Source organism: Poecilia reticulata, linkage group LG3, assembly GCF_000633615.1.
Source record: "Poecilia reticulata strain Guanapo linkage group LG3, Guppy_female_1.0+MT, whole genome shotgun sequence".
In the NCBI taxonomy this organism is placed as follows: Eukaryota; Metazoa; Chordata; class Actinopteri; order Cyprinodontiformes; family Poeciliidae; genus Poecilia; species Poecilia reticulata.
In genome coordinates, this window is record NC_024333.1 from 22,206,462 (window position 1) to 22,221,575 (window position 15,114).

Sequence of the window (15,114 nt, forward strand, 5' to 3'; positions counted from 1 at the left end):
CCCAATAAACACAACAGTGGTGACAGAGTACTGAGATGTTAGCACATTAGTCCTTTCAAATGAGCATCTCTAATTAACACACTTCCTGTGACAATGATTGCCTTTGCATGAATGACAATATGAGACAAGCTCAGCATAAAACTAGAACAATTAACAGGATTTAGTTTTTAATAAGAAAATGTAGAATGAATATTCAAGATGTGTTYTCTATGGCATGTTCTGAAAAAATTMAAAACACTCAAACGTGCTGTCCACCATTGCTTCATTTTTACAGTCTAATTTTTATATATGCAATGATTGAATACAGTACTTCAAACTTGACTCATCTTTCTCCAGTTTGGTAATTGTAACTGTTGAGGTACTCAGATAAGTTAAAAGCAAACAGAGTAATCAGTCACAATGCAAAGCAATAAAGCAGTAATAAAATCTAACTCCAAATATTTCATAGCAGCAACATCGCAAAGCGTAAAACACTTCTACGTCTCTAGGCAATTTTGTGGGACGGTGCCTCAAAGGCAGATTTTATATTGAGGTTTGCGTTCTGCTGAATGTGCATGATTGCGTAGAAGCCCGTGTTGGTAAAATGAGGGCTTAAATCAGTTGCTACATTTGTGATTTATGCATCTGCAACCTGCCATCGGCTAGTGTAAAAATATCTGCGATCCCATATTGTTGCAGTTCAAAAGCGTTTCATTACATTAGCATTTGGGAATACTGTACTGTACCGCACACTTAAAGTATTAATACCCCCTCAASTTTTTCCACATTTTATCATAACCACAAGCCTCAGTGCATTTTGTTGGTGTCTTGTGTCCACTACAAGCTGCACTGTATTTTACAATGACACAAATGCATGACAAGCTCTTCTGATTTGAAAACCACTTATAACCATGAGTAGTTTAATTTTCACTTTATGATAAATCACAATGTTGTGTTGGTCTATCACATAAAAATCCTAATAAAATACATTCAAGATTGTGGTTGTGATGTAACAAAAACTCAAAATGTTCTTGGAATTATAATATTTAAACTTCTGAATTTGAGAACTGAAAGCTGCTTGTGTCTTTTAAAAATCTTACAATCTGTTGACCACAATGTCACCTGTAGACCACGGCAGCTAAGAAAACCTACACAAYTCTCAGCAGGATTATTTATYGAAGTAAGTACTTGATTAATAGCTAAACAGATTGTGACACATTTTTAAGTCTCTGAATTTTTCACTTTGACAAGTAGGCAGGTGATACAAAGTCATTTGTTACATTTTCAAACCTCAAACATTATGGCAACATACAGAAGAATGGATGACTGTTGCAAAAAAGACACATTGWATCAATCACTGTTGCATTTTAGAAAGTGTTTAAAGTTTCTCAGTCCATTTCTCCTTTTCCCATTCCATGCATCTGTCTGCCTGTCCTGCCCTGCTCCTCCACTGACACTTTAGTATTTATCCTCTCCCTACTTGTATCCTCAGTGGATTGCTTTGTCCTAATTGGGAAGCTGAGTTAATTATCCMCTAGCCTGTACTTGGCACATCATCTAGACCTCCCCTAGAGAAATAGTTAGGTTTGGCTTATAATCCCAGACAAATAACACAGGGCTAAATAAGACAGGTGTAAGAGCACTCTGACCTCAACTGCCCCCTTGATTGATTGATATAGATTGAGGATGTAGAAATGAAGAGCATCCATCATAATGTTTTTAGCTGTCACCATTTGCAGGGACTTCATTGGGTTAATTGGAAAAGCCTGCATTGAATTTGAGTTTTTCATTTTCCTTACCTGAGGATTTTACCAAAACACCAAACTATGCACAAAGTATATAGCGCTAGAAAGGTTAAGTCACTGACAGTCACAGGATAATCTGAAAGAAAAGTGAAGAAACCATGGATAAATGCATGTGTTGTGCCATGTGTTTTCCAAAACGTCAAGGTATGAGTTGCCTGTGCTTTMTAGGTTTTATGCAAGGACTTTTCTTTCAGCAATTATAGCAAAAACTATCCATAAAGGAAATATGGTGGCATCTAGAGTGGAACTGCCATAAATAGATTTTAATTTTTAAAAAATCTATTTGGCTGTGAAACAAAACCTATATTACTTGACATACTAGAATATCAATGTCAAATGATGTAACGCCGTATTTGGAAAAAAAAAAAGCCAAAAGATAATGTCCAGAGATCAAATATCAAAGACCAAATAAATAAAGAAATGTAYTACAATACTTGCCCAGAGCTTATATCGTTCCCCCCTGTATAGTCATTTTAATAAAAAGCATTGTAAAACCTTTACTATTCAATTTCCACCTTTATATAATTGCAAGTCTATTAGGAAGATCTACAAAGTTMATTTGACCTTTTTAAATAACTTATTTTTCATGAATAGTTGATTAATTTACAAAATCATTTTGGGTGCAATTTATTCTGGCTTACTATTTGATGTAGAATTCATTCTTGCTTTGTGTTTGATATWGAAACAAGAAAACTGCAATTTCTTTCAGTGAACAYTTTGCAAGAGTGGTTCCAAGAGCAAGACATAAACTAGAAAATCTGCCTTCAATCTAGGCAATCTAGATTTTATCTCTAAGCAAATTTAAAGCTTTAGTGAAATCTCCATAGTTTAGCATAACTTTGCAAGTATTTTCAGATCTATTGAGATCTTTTTAAATATGAACTATGTCAGTAAGAGATGTGTGATCTCCTTAGGAAAGGCAGGTACATAAATCAAATAAAACAAAAGTAGTATGTACGGTAATGCAAAAATCTTTACCACCAACTAATGTAGATCATTTTTGTTTTGGGCAGATTTTGATTCATTTTTTTACTGCCAGAAAACACTCACAACTTGAACGTTTTCTTCTTCTTCTTCAAAAAAGAAAATTTTCACTGATGAGTGAACATAAAGAGCAAAACAGTAATGGATTTATAGTTCTATTCAATTTTTCAAGAAGAACATTTTTTTTTTATATTATAAATGATGAATCCATGAAAAACCCCATTATGTTTCTCCATATCAGTAACATTGCATAAAGTATAGCTTACAGATGTTCTCTTCTGTCTTCTTCAGTCTGTGTGCTGTTACACAGCTCTGCTCCAAAAGGTGGGATATCAAACATCTAATGTGTAAAAATTAACCACAGAAAATCCACAAAAATCTACAGCTCACTACAATTTACTCTCAAGCACAAGTTTGTTTTGTATCTCTCCCCCAAGAGTGAAACAGCAAAGACTTAGCTAGCTAAGCTGTTTCTAATGTAGTTTTTTCATCTGAATCACTGTCATACTCATAAGTGTTGACAGTGTATCATTGCTAAAGCTATTACTGTGTCAAAATCAGTTATCTCTGTTATTGCTCCCATTTCCAGTTTAAGCAATATACTACACAAATCATTTTATTACATCTCTTTGTTGGAAGAAGTATCAACGCTACTCACAAAGTTGTTTAAGAATCTAAGAGACTAAGTCATGAAGACTAATGAAAGCCAAAGTGTTTCCCATGTTGACACAAAATATGGACCATACCCCTAACTAATAGTTTTACTAATAATATATATATTGAGCTACAAATCATTTTATTGTATTCCTTCTTACTTGGAATGCTAAGAAAAACAAAGGAAATAATTAAAAAACAGGCTGTTGTTGAGGGATAAGGTGCTGACTTTAAAGACAATCTCTAAGCACAAAAGGAAAAAGCAAACCTTGACGTTTGCTGAGAAGAATATCAGTAAATGGATCTATAAGAAAATGAAATTTTCTCAAGCAGTAAAAAAATTATCAGTTTGTAAGCTGAAAACCATTGCCTTTTGATCTCATCTTGGGTAGATGGAATCCCCGCACTGATGCCGCTTAGAGGTGATCAGCTGCTGAGTGCTGCACAAAATGTGTATTGACAATCCAATACTGTGTTGACTACCTCCCAGACTTCCAATGAAATCACATGCTTCAGCCTTGTTAAGAATCTTGGAGTGGCAATCTCTTAATAGAGGATCTAGCAAGATGCAGCGAAGGAGATACTTGATAGAGTGGCTGTCTTGGAAAACTGACGAGAAAGACAAGATGCCTTGAATGTGATCAAAATAACAAGTCTGCAGAACAGAGCTTGACTTGGAAACATGAAGTTCTCTGACCAAGCAAGTGGGGACTTGAGTGAGCATTATTGTGCATATGTATTGCTGTGAAAAAGTATTTTTTCCCCCATACAAATTTCTTTTGAACTTCATTATTTGATTTACTTAAATTATTCAGATTATCAAACAAATGGACAGATATTACTAGAAATAATAGGCCTACCAAACAGTTTTCAAATGATAATTCCATTAGCAATAAATATCCAAATTGGAGAATTTCAACTTCACATTTTTTAATAAGTAGAAGCTCAAAGAGGGCAAACAGGCAAAAGACACTTTGGAAATCTGTTGTGGACATCATTATTACCCATACTGTGAAACCATGTCATTTCGAGAAAAACCCCATCGGTTAGACTTTAGAAGTTCTAGTCAGGTCATTTTTTCCAAGATATTTATAACTAGACACCAGATACAATGTATTATATCAGTCTCAGTCATATTTTAAGATTATGAACTTGCAATCTTTACATATATCTCAGGTTAGTAAATGTCACTCTAAGGTAGTTTTTTTTGGTTACATTTGGCCCTTCTGCCCCGAGTGTGTTTGACAAATGGAATTACATAGATCTTGCATAAATTTCAGGACACCAACATGACTAGTGTTTATGACAGTATGGACATGATTGATGACTGATGGAGCCAAAGGGCTTTCACACTGTGCATAGCTGTCAGCCTCATTAATCAACACTTTGACTTGGAAGACTGGAATAATAACTGGACCTTCTTAACGTGTGCATGTAAATACCTCCATAAATTTAGGTGTTCAAGTCACCTCAGACGTGGGGGTCTATCTCAAGTACTTCTCATTTTATCCACTGGTATTTTTTTCCCCTTGTATTCATAATCTACAGGAAGCAATGCATGTTCTTTTAATACTGAACATAAAAACAAACTTGACCACGGTAAGTTCTAATTAATAGATCACCCTGAAATCTTAGTGTTGTCTTTTAACTCAACTAGGTTTTAGATCTCCACTACCACTGCTTGATTTAATTTCTTTATTGATTCTAAAGGCCATTTGAAGGTCAGTCCTTTACTGAACTCGCAGGAGCTGACATTCAAAAGATCTGTGGCACATTACAATTATCTCATTACATTTAATTTAAAACCTATTGAGGCTCTAACATCACTAAATGGTAGCGTGTTTATTGTTGTTGTCCTTTAAGTTTTCAGGGCTACGCTATAAAGAGACATGGATAAAACTCAAATCATTATTAACTTTTCGTTAACAATAATAAAAGCTGCTTGAAAATGAAAAATCAAATTTTCAAGAATGCCCTGACTAGACAGCTCCAGAACAAGGTAAACATTCAAGAGAATTTTAAAAAATTCACGTGACATTTCATTCTAGAAAAAACAAATCACATGGGACATCTATTGCTGTTATCCTGTGAGTATAATGGAGTGGCTACCAGACATCCCTGAACTAAAAACACAAGACCAGATTTGACTGAGAGAGGATGAAAACAGAAGATTTGGAGAATAAGAGTAAGATGATTTTCTAGCTGCTGACTTGGTGATTTTATGAAGTAACAAATGATCAATAGGTTTAATGTATGTGAAGCCAAAATTCTTACCTCATGAAAGCCTCAGTCCTATCTGCAGTGTGAACAACTGCATCTCTTGTCTCCACCTCTGATACAGACATCTGTTCTCTGACAACACTGTGGGCTTTCAGAAACTACCTGAAGCCAATGGAAAAGTGAGCATCAGCAGTGCACATGTGCACTGAGGTGGAAAATCAATATACACTGCATGCTCAATATGCCATGGAATCTTCTTTGCTTCACTGCAGGTGATATTTTCAGGGATAACCTGTCGCTTTTGAAGAATATTACAACTACTCTGGACTCTTTATAAGTGTTTCATCAGATTTACATGTCTCCTGGATTTTTCTGTGCATACCTATGTTTTGTTTTAAGTGAGACTCGATATTGTTTGCTTTTTCCTAAAGTAATACGTAGGTAACCCTTTAGACCAGTGGTTCTTAACCTGGGTTCGATCGAACCCCAGGGGTTCGGTGAGTCGGTCTCAGGGGTTCGGCGGAGCCTCTGCCGCCGAGATAAAGACACACTTGTGTAAAGTCGTGATGACGCCCCGCTTTGCCATCACTTGCTGCAAAGGGTCACGTTACATTGCTTAGCCAATCAGAGCTTCGGAGGAGCCCTGATTGAAGAAGTTCCACTCAGCATGGATTTGAGCTTATGTCTTTCAGCAAAACTCACCGTTTTTACCAAATTCTATAGTCTAAATCTGCTCCTTAGTCGCATCTATTTGGGGTTGCTACTGCCTCTAGTGGTGGGGGGTGGGGGGATGGTAACACAGCTAATATAATTACATTACTAAATCAGAATACCGCAAAGTATTTTGTGTGTCGGCAGGGGGGGGGTTAAGAAGGGTTTGGTGAATGCGCATATGAAACTGGGGGGTTCAGTACCTCAAAAAAGGTTAAGAACCACTGCTTTAGAGTAATGAATGCCATTATATCTAAAACAAAAATCCCAATGGCTTTAAATATTTTCATGTGAACTTTCTACCACAAAAAATAATGAAATGTGGTTTAATCTGTGCATCCATCTATATATCCATTCATCCTTATCCCATGCCCTTCATCCCTTATTCAAAACTCAGTACCTTGGCCAGATATGCCCAAATCCCTTCTCCCTACCTACTCTTGTCAAGCTTATATAAAAGAACTAGACACAGAATCTCACATTGCCCCATTGACACATTTCTTTAAAATGACAAAAACCCTGGTGCTCTTCCTGAATCTAAAGATTTTGACAATGTGGATGTTCCTAGATAGGGTGAGAAGTGTGATGATTTGAAAACACTGCCTGATTTCATGCTAACCTTCGTGAAATCAGCAACAGTGATGGGAACAATCCCTCTTCGCCCAAGACATTTGACTTTTACACCCCAAAAAGAATAATATGAGTAGCAGAGAAACTAAAAATGTTACTTTCACTGCCTGACTATAGCTTAGGTCAATCGCTCCTCATCCCTACTGTTATGGAGTTGGCAAAGCACAAAAATTCTGGCTTCATAACCTCACTGAACTCTTCTCACACCAAGTTTTTACATCTACAACTAAGCCAAGTACAAGCCAATTTCTGTTTTAGCTGCTGTCTAAACTATTTCAAGTGTCCCACACCAACTAAAGGCCTTTTACACTGCAGGGCCTGTTGTACTTTGACCCTGGTTGTGTTTGCACTGAGCGTAGTGCTGCTTCGAAAAATTAATTTCCATCAATGGCAGAAAAGGCCATTTTCAGACACCTGGCAGGACACTTTCTTGTTACTTATTGTGCCATGCAGCTCCTTCTGTACCCTCTTGTCAGTGAGGAAACTAAGGGAAAAAATAAATAGGCTTTACTTTTAAAGCATTTTAAAATATTCTCATCTCAGTATCATCTTTGACCTAGATTTGTGTCTGGTGCAGTTGAGCCACTGCTTTGGGTTGCAGGATTTCCTCCCAATGAAGTGAGTGCAGAGTGGTGACGGTATTGCACACTTTCATTTATTTAAAAAAACGCCACAAAGAGAAGAAAAAACTTGAACTCAGGGAAGACGCTTTTCAAATTTGCCAATATACTCGCATAACATTGCCTTAAAAGTAGAGCGGGCTTTGACAATAGTTACTAATTTTGGTAAATTCAAGCTGGTCCTAATCCGAGTTAGACGACAACACAACGGGACAACAATCGATGGAAATGAAATACTGTATGTGTCACAAAAGGAGCCCAGAGGGATGAAGGCTGCTAAGTGTTGCTAGCTGGTGGTAAGTTTGCTTATTAATTATCTTCATTTAAGTATAAACAGTGCAGTAAAGATATATAACTTACGTTGGTTTCATAAATAATTATTTGTTTAATTTTATTGTGACTTGTATGATTATTACTATAGCAATCATGTTATAAATGCATGGAGGCTGTTTGTTGCGACTTATACTTTAATTCATAAACTAACCTGGTTTTAATTAAGCTCCATAAGACAAAGAGACTTTGATATTGTGAGGTGGTTGTTGTTCTAACTTGTTCATCAATGATTTTATCTTCAACATATGTTTGCAGTCTAACTAAGCAAATGAAGATGAAAGATGAAGCCAGAGAAATCAGGTGTTAGAAAACCTAAAGACTTTCCTGTCTCAGAAGAAGCTCTGACTCCACCAGATCACCAATCAGCTCTGAGGATGAACCTCCACATCGTCTTCATGTTGTAAGTTTGTTTTTTCAATGAGGAGCTAACTACATTTTCAACAACAAAAACTGGTGTGTTACCAACACTAAGTGCTTAATAAACATGATTTGATTTAAAGGTAACTGGAAAGAATTTTTCTCTTCTTGTTAATCTAACATTTATCTTTCATTTTTTTTATTTGTTGTTGACTTCCAGGTCCCAGTGATGGACTGGTGACCTGTCCAGGGTGAACCCTGCCTCTCATCTGATGTCTGCTGGAAATGGGCACCACCAGCCCCCCTCATCACCCTGCAAGGATCAGTGTGTTCAGATCATGGATGGAAAGATTTTAAGGTAGTTTGTCTCCTTAAGTCCACACTTAAAACAGCTTCATAGTTGATGCCAACATCAACTGATTCTATGACACTGATGACTATTTTTTTCTACTTCTAACATAAACAGGCAAAGAAGACACCCAGAAATGTTTTTCCACCCCAGGCATCCGGTCCCAATCATCATCAGTTCTTATGATGTCACATACATGGCGAGTCCACAACGTCTTAAAATTGTAAGTATTATTTTTTTATTTGCCATTTTTCTGTTCTCTTTAAATACAAATGCTTTCTCTGTTTAATTGCTCTATTGTTCTTTTTTGTAGGTTCCTGTAAGGTGCAGTGAACGGGAATGTCCTATCGTTGATCCTCACTGTCATGTTTTATTGTCACACTTAAATTTTCATGTTCATGTGTTCACTTTTGATGTTTAAAATGGTAATTTATGTAAAGTTCATAAAGTTGTGAGTAAAATTGGGCAATTTTAAAATGTCGGCAATAAAACAAAATATTTGAATTACCTTGGGCATCTTGTGTAATTAATCTTTCCATGAAATTTTAGCCTAAAACAATGTAAGTACTGCAGTGTAGTTATGCATGTCATTTACAAAATAGATACGTAGGAATAAAGACTTTCACGAGTAATTAAAATTGTAGTTTTTTATCAATAGCAGGAAATCAAAGAGTAAATACATTACTAATATATTAATAGTATATTTAAAATATATTTGAAGTATATTAAATATATATTTTTAATATAATTCTGAGACAGAATTATTACACTCAAAATATAATTATATCAAAATATAATAATAAAGCTCTGAAATATGATATTTAAAAAGTATACTTTAAGTACACTAAGTACACTTGAAGTTGTTCCAAAAAAGTATGTATAGTATACTAAAATATACTGTTAGTTGTAATTTAATACTATTTAAATACTACTAAAATATACTAAGCACAAAATTAGTTGTCCCAAAATAGTACAGTTCAAGTACATCGATGAAAGTATACTAAAGTATGTTAAAATTTAGTATACTAAAGTATACTTTTTTTTACCTGGGAACTTTACCAGAGGGTTTCTCTGGCTTTTAGGTTAAAGTGACATAATTAATTGTCAGTCAAAACCTACTGCCACATTGTACCCAATACCTAAAGCCTTATAAGAGTGGCAGATTTATTGCACCAATGTTACGTTTGCTTGAGTTAGTTTTACCTGATAAACTTTAAATTGAATGCATTTTTTTCTTTGCTATTATGTGAAGTAAAGGAAGACTCAGGGAAAAGGAAAAAACCCCAGCAAATTGGGGCTTTCAGTTCACCACAGTATATTATCTGACTTGGGCAACTTTCAAGTCTTGGCAGTTGTTTTTCTAACCATGGAGGGATGACTGACGGGAGGTGGCTTTTTCTAGCAGAAATAAAATGAGACTTGATATGCAGCCACACACTACACAGAGACTCGAGCAGGAATCGAGATTGTTTTACTCTCCTAGACTCAAAAAAAAAATAAAATAAAGAAGAATAAAAAAGTTTTTTCTTGTAAGAATGCTAATAAGCCAAGAAAATTAAAGCTTTTCCTGTCTACTGCACCATATTTTTTTTATGTCAGGTTTATGCAAATTACTAAGAGGATGCAACACACCTTGCATTAGTTAAAAGATGCCAGGTAATCAACTAAAACTAATAAGCCCCACAAGCTTTTTTTAAACTCCTGATTATTTTGGAGAGTAGGCTCTTCCCTTGTTTATCGTTAGACCCTCATCTGGTGGCTTGTTTGTTTCACTGCTGTATTTTTTAACCTCAATCTGCACCTTATTAACTTTTCCAGGCTAAAGAGTGGATGACAAATGCATTTTATTAAAGACAAATTTAATCTGCTACCGTGATATCGGTCAGTTCAACACGCAACACAAAGTTGACCATTTGCCTCTTCTTAAAATGAATGAATCCTTGCAATGAAAGTTCAGTTAAATAAAGATTTATTTATATATTTTGCTAATATACATGTTTTGTTTTATACAAGTGTTTTCAGTTTGTATTGATGTCATGGTTAACTGGCTTAGATTTGTGGTACAAGCTTTATTGCAAAAAGGCAGGAGCATATCTGAATCCAGTCTGAACACCCATGTATCCGTGATTTCACCTGAGAATGTGTGCCCAGACTTGTTTCTTTGACTGTTGCTTGTCACTTGTAGTTGTCTGTGTTCAGACTGATGAAAGCACATTCCCTCTGGCCATGTGTCGCCTTTGCTTGTGTTTCTGTCTCTTTTTTTAAACCCCTGGTTAGTCCAAGACCATTGTTAGCACAACATAAGATTGAAAAAAAAAAAAAAAAGCAAAACATACTTTTATGAGAGTAACAGGTCATGTTTGCTATTTCTATTTCTAATATGTTGCATTGTATATTAAGGTTTGTCTTTTATGTGGTTAAAACAATGTGAAATTTCTCTAAGTGCATTTCTTTTCACAAATTAAAGGAGAAAACAATGTTGCCAAGATTAACAGCGTAGATAAGGGATTATGATCTGAATTCTGCTTTACTTTATTTTGAGGGTAATTTTCATTCTTTTCCTTACCATTTAGCAGGTGGTTTAAGACCTTCCAGATGTTTATCGGCGTATTTAAATAAACTCCTAAGAATCATAAAAGGCCCAATTCAGGCCATCAGCACAGTAATGAAACGATATGTTACACAGACAGATGTAAACAAATGAACACAAGGGTTGATATAAATCTGAGATTCTGCTGCTGTATTTTCAAACAGTATGTTAATTTAAACATCCTAAGTTGTGACCTTGTTTCAAAAAAGATAAAAACATATTAAAGGTATTTTTATTTCTCCCTATGGCTGGTGTGCAGTCTTTATTAGTGAGAGAAAAGGGCCTGTTGTCATGGTGATGTCTTAGTTACTACATGGTTCAACAACTATGTCTTTACAACTGAGAAAATCCAACCATTTCCATGACAACTGATCAAAATCTTGTTTTTTGTCATGCTAACTGAACTTCTACATCCAGTCAAAAGGGTGCACTTTTGTAAGGTGTGAATATTGACTAGTGTATATACAGTTCTTAAATATTCCAAATTTCTAAATCAATAGAGATAACTTTATTTTATTACCTTAATTAATTTTTTAAATCTTTTTACCCATATCCACTATGACCCTTCTAAGATTTGTAATCATTTCCGTCATTCCATAAAAAAAAATTACCTCGTCTCTAATAAGATGACTCAATTGGATGATCCAGTTATTTATAGTTATGGAGTGTTGTAACTAATGCAGAGACATGAATTTAAAAAGGATATCATTTATGATGAGGTCAGTGGGAAGGGGAGAAATTGATTACAGTTCTTAACTCAGCCTTTTCAAAAGTTTAAATGTTGACTTTTATGTGCTAGAGATTTGTAAAAAAAAACAATTATAATAAATGAGGTTAATAATAACAATGGTGAGCTGGTTAAAGCTTTTGACTGCAGCTTTAACCATTAGGTCAAGTTTCACCGTTTTGGAAATGTTGTCATTTATGAATCTAAACAGATCTTCTGTAAAAAGTTGTTGGTTTCTTTGAAAAGCTCTCTTATGCTCTGTGCTTTGAATTCATACACGAATGAAGGCGTATCATGTCATATTTCAGATCTGTGGTTGTTTCTATTTATTCTGTCTGGTTTAGCAATAAGTTGGCCAACTGCAACAAATCACATTATGGATATTGGGCAAGTTTTGTTTTGTTTGTGATTCCAAAGGCTATAGAAACTCTGGCAAAATACTGCAATGAGATTTATTTTCTGCAGCAAAATATTACACACGCAATTCTAAAAACCAATATTGTCAGCTCCCTTGAGATTGTAAATGTGCAAGACTGCATGGTCTATGCCTCACTGTAGTCTATTAATGTAAAAAATGAACAAAGCCTAATGCATGTAGTTTATCAACACATTCCTCTGAACAGAGGCTGCTGCAGCTGAGCAAACCATTCCAGGTATTTTGGTCATACCCTCTACACAAGGGTGTTTGTTATCGACTATGTATTTGTAGCAGCTTAACAGTCTGACATTAGGAAAATATATAACTTTTCATTTAAAGCAGACACAATGTGGTTCAGTGTAACATTTGGATTTACAGGTTAGTGTCATTAAGGAAAGTTATTGGAATTGGCTCTGAAATCCATCTCTTGACAGATGAGACGGGTCTTTCAAGAAGGTAGATTTGCCTGCCATTTAGAAACAAAATGAACAAGATAGGCAGGCTGTATTTGAGCAGTGCAGGCAGATGAAGGTCAAGCACAAGGTTGCACACGAGAAAAATGTATCAACTGTTGTCACTTGACTCACATACAACAGGTAATCTTCTGTAGACCTTCTCTTGTACTAAAAGGACATTTTTAAATGTTCCTAGGAGCTCATTTAGTTGTTTTTCTCTTTTATCACAAATATTACTTTGATGCTGTAGAATCTATTTTTAAATTAAGAATTGAATATGAGCATATGCTTAAGCATATATCTTCCTACAATATAAGAGTTGCAAAGTTTATGTTTGGTTTCATTATGCTTTATGATAAGCTGTTTGGGTAAGGTGCTGTATGTTTATACAAATTGCTGTCACTTTTCCTAATTATTTCGTAAGTATGTAGCATTTGCACCGCATATAAAAACTATTTCACGGTCACTCCTTCAGTGAGTTTTCTGTTTTTAAGATCTGTTAAAACCATAATAAAACAAGAGAATTGCAGTGTTCACTCTGAGTATTCTCACTGTAAAACATCTGCTGACATGTGATACCAACTGGTTGGATTAAAGAAGTATTTCACATTAATAAAGAATATTTGGGGTTCAGCGAGATGTGTGCAAGACTTGTGTTCTGTGACAGAATATCAACTTTATTTTTTGGTAAAGATTAAAAAAAAAAAAAAAAGCAAAGGAGCAAACAGCATTTTTTTTTGCCATACATTTCACTACATATTTATTTTTGCTCACTGATTTTAAATTTCAGTCACGTTTGCAGCTTTAACGACATAGTAAAAAAACACTCTTCTTTTCCACAGTAAGAAAAAAAAAACACTTTTCAGAACATGGATCCTGCAACTGTTTATAATTTGATCACCAAAAATTATGGATTGCCACAAATTCTTTTGGCATCTTAAAAAATTCTTGTGCATAATCACCTGACAAAGTGGCTTTCAGCATAGCATAGGTGTGTTATCACTGCATATAATACCATCACTCAGCTGCTGCAGTGGTGAACAATTGAGGCTTATGGAAAAAGTTATAGGAGACACTGATGTCACGTTCAAAATATGGTGCTTCGTTCTGACGCAATTCTACAACACTTATTCCAATACGCAGTCACTATTAGGAATGGACACATACAAAGCGAAAGACATGTGGTACATGAGAAACGTGACATGACCTGATGTCCCACAAAATCCCACAGAATTTCTATTCTCTTTCCATTTTAGACACAAAAAATATGTTTATGTTGAGTTTAAAGTGTGACTTAAAAATATGAGTTTCACAGGAATTCCATGTGTACAACAAAATCCTCCTTTAAAACTGAATGGGTAGTCAAAGTTTCCTGTACTGCTGATGGTTCACTGAAATGTTAACTGAAAGCAAAACATATAGACATATAGACACTTTCTTTCAAAACCTTTCAACATGCCAGATGTGCCAACAGACTAAAGTTAATGTTATGACACAGGACCAAAAATAGTAATCAAAACTGATTTTGTTATAACAGAGAAGCAACATTCACAAGCTGCTTACGTTAAACCCCAGGTGCAGGATGAATAAAACAGATCATGAATAACTTCTCTTCTCTATCATGTTATTGTAGAATGAGAAAGTGTTTCACTGTAATTTGTCAGAACAATAGAACAACTTAACTCTATTAACAGGAGATTCAACAAATTAAACCATAGACAATTCTTTGAAAATGCACCTTTTGGGAAAAAAAAAGGGTAACCAAGAAGCAGAGTAAAAGTTTTTAACTACAAGTTATAGAGCTGACAGATGGGCAGACAGCTCATTTTTCTCAGTAAAGCTGAAGGGTGAGGTGCGTGCAAGAATCGAAGAACCAAAGTGACATTTCCAGGTTTGGCCACATGCTGCTAAATGTGCTGCAGCTGAACACTTAATTAGTTACTCAGCCTGCAAACAGGTGTTAACGGTGTACTTGTACCTCATGAATGTTTGTCTGGTCACACTTCTGACAAGACAAGAAGCAAGACGAAATATGTATTTATGTAAATTAGTCATGGAGAAAGCAGAAAGGTGGTGGTTGTTTGCAGTGGCCAGATGCTGATCAGCTTAGCTTGGCATTATGCTCTGAMRGCGGGATAATATTCTGATAGATTTCATGCACTTTAATCAACAGAATGGTATTGTTTAGGGAGTTCACTGGCCGGATTTGACTGAGTTATTTTATTGATGTTGGGGGGGAAACATTTTTACAGATTTACACCATAAAAGAAAAAAAAAATAAA

The 15,114-nt window shown here is 35.2% G+C and overlaps 1 protein-coding gene across 1 annotated transcript in view; it reads left to right on the forward strand.

Moving 5' to 3' along the window:
- luzp2 (leucine zipper protein 2) overlaps window positions 1–15,114 on the forward strand; it is a 168,549-nt gene that overhangs the window by 33,701 nt on the left and 119,734 nt on the right. The gene's annotated exons all lie outside the window — the stretch shown is intronic.